Here is a 2,500-nt window from a genome sequence, read left to right on the forward strand (position 1 = left end):
GGGCGCAGTTCGGCCTAGTTCACTCTTTTCCAGCATCATCCCCCCAAGTTGTCTTGTTCGCAGTTCGGCCTAGTTCACTCTTTTCCAGCGTCATCCCCCCAAGTTGCCTTGTTCGCAGTTCGGTCTAGTTCACTCTTTTCCAGCATCATCCCCCCAAGTTGCCTTGTTCGCAGTTTGGCCTAGTTCACTCTTTTCCAGTGTCATCCCCCCAAGTTGCCTTGTTCGCAGTTTGGCCTAGTTCACTCTTTTCCAGTGTCATCCCCCCAAGTTGTCGTTGCCAACAACCCAAGAGTCCATAGTATTCGGAGTTCTAGCGGGGCCTCCCCTTGCTTCCAACAACCCAAGAGTCCATAGTATTCGGAGTTCTAGCGGGGCCTCCCCTTGCTTCCAACAACCCAAGAGTCCGTAGTATTCGGAGTTCTAGCGGGACCTCCCCTTGCTTCCAACAACCCAAGAGTCCATAGTATTCGGAGTTCTAGCGGGGCCTCCCCTTGCTTCCAACAACCCAAGAGTCCGTAGTATTCGGAGTTCTAGCGGGGCCTCCCGTTGCTTCCAACAACCCAAGAGTCCATAGTATTCGGAGTTCTCGCGTGGCCTCCCATTGATTCAAACAACCCAAAAGTCCATCTTCTTCGCAGTTCAACATCGCCTCCCTCGTTTCCAACAGGCCCAAAGGTCGTCTTCTTCGCAGATCCACGAAGAGCTCATCACGATTTGCCACATTCCATTTCCCACGGGTTGTCAACAACACTTTCTCACACTTCCCGCAATCGAGTACGTGCATGACATGCCAAAGCACATCTTATTTGCCTTCCATCGCACTCAAGACGACGGGTTGTGGAAGAACGATATTGTTCACAACAAGTTCAAGGACAACGTCTCAATCAAGGGACACAACCGAATTATGTTGACTGGGTCGCTAAAGTAAACCCGAGTTCATATAATGCACCGCATCCAAAAGAACTAGCCACAACACGTGCATCACTGAGATGTTTCACTAGATGGAACACGTGCGTGACATTAGGATCCTCCAACACCTCTTCGTGATGGAAAGATAGAATTCGAAGCAACCACAGAAGTACCGTCTAGTGGGTAGGCAACACAGGGACTGATCAACCAATATCACCCAAGGCAACGGGTGAAAATGGAAGAGATGCATGCTTGACCGTTCGATACGCAAGGCATGGAGCCAGCCAGCAAGTGCATCTCGATTACAACTCACACACCCTCACGTTCGCAAGACACCACACCACAAGACGGTCCACCCCCCACCTACCATGGGCAAGCAAGCAAATGGAAACATCAAGTGACGCAGGGTCAAGCATCGCTAGGCATGAAAATAACTTTCCACAATATCCGAGGGACTAGCTGCCGAGCTAACCAACGATCAGTGACGACCGTGTGTTGGTATTAATAAAGCTCAACAACTATGAAGAGGCTAGTTGTGCCATGATAAACATGCTAACGCACGCACCACGTGAGGGGGGAGGCCTCATCAAGCTCCCTTTAAAACCTGCCAGTGTGGAGCTGGCCGGCTCAAGGAGCACTCCCCCCCTATAAGAGGTTAATATGCAAAAGGCAAAATTGTACAAGTAGATACACTTTTTTTGAGCAGACATAAGTCCATATCTCGGGCTATACTTCGAATTTTGATGCGATTTTTTGCAGTAATTCGTAGAATAATGGTATCTCCTTGCTCACCAAATTTCATAATTTTTCTCGAAGGGGAACTATTTTTTTTATTTTTTTTACTTACCGGGTATGTGTAAAATCGGGAAAAATAGAAAAGCACATGTAGACTTCGAATTTCGACCTCATTTTTTCCAGTCCACCACTAAACAATATCAGGAACCTCCCCACAAAATTTCATTCAGTTTGGCCAAGGTCTTAAATTTGACAAATTTTGGCACCAACCTATCTAGTCGCGGTGCACCGACCAACTTGGCCAAGTGCAAAATGCATCCAATTCAAAACTTTTGTGCACCAACACTTTTACAGTACTCATTTGGGGGCATTTGGAGGCCTTTCCAACCCTCACATCTCAAAAACCACGAATTTCATTTTTTCACAAATCTCCCCACCAAGCCATCTAGCTATGCCGTGGTGCACCGCCAACCTTGGCCATGTGCAAAACCCTCCGAACTCAAAACTTTCGTGCACCAAGAATTTCATGGTATTCATTTGGGGGCATTTGGAGGCCATTCCAACCCTCACATCTCAAAAACCACGAATTTCATTTTTTCACAAAACTCCCCACCAAGCCATTTAGCTATGCCGCGGTGCACCGCCAACCTTGGCCATGTGCAAAACCCTCCGAACTCAAAACTTTCGTGCACCAAGAATTTCATGGTATTCATTTGGGGACATTTGGAGGCCATTCCAACCCTCACATCTCAAAAACCACGAATTTCATTTTTTCACAAAACTCCACACAAGCCATCTAGCTATGCCGCGGTGCACCGACCAACTTGGCCATGTGCAAAACCCTCCGAACTCAAAA

The sequence above is a fragment of the Vigna unguiculata genome, chromosome 6 (genome assembly GCF_037176805.1).
Source record: "Vigna unguiculata cultivar grain cowpea cultivar isolate G323 ecotype 2 chromosome 6, ASM3717680v1, whole genome shotgun sequence".
NCBI classification, from domain to species: domain Eukaryota; kingdom Viridiplantae; phylum Streptophyta; class Magnoliopsida; order Fabales; family Fabaceae; genus Vigna; species Vigna unguiculata.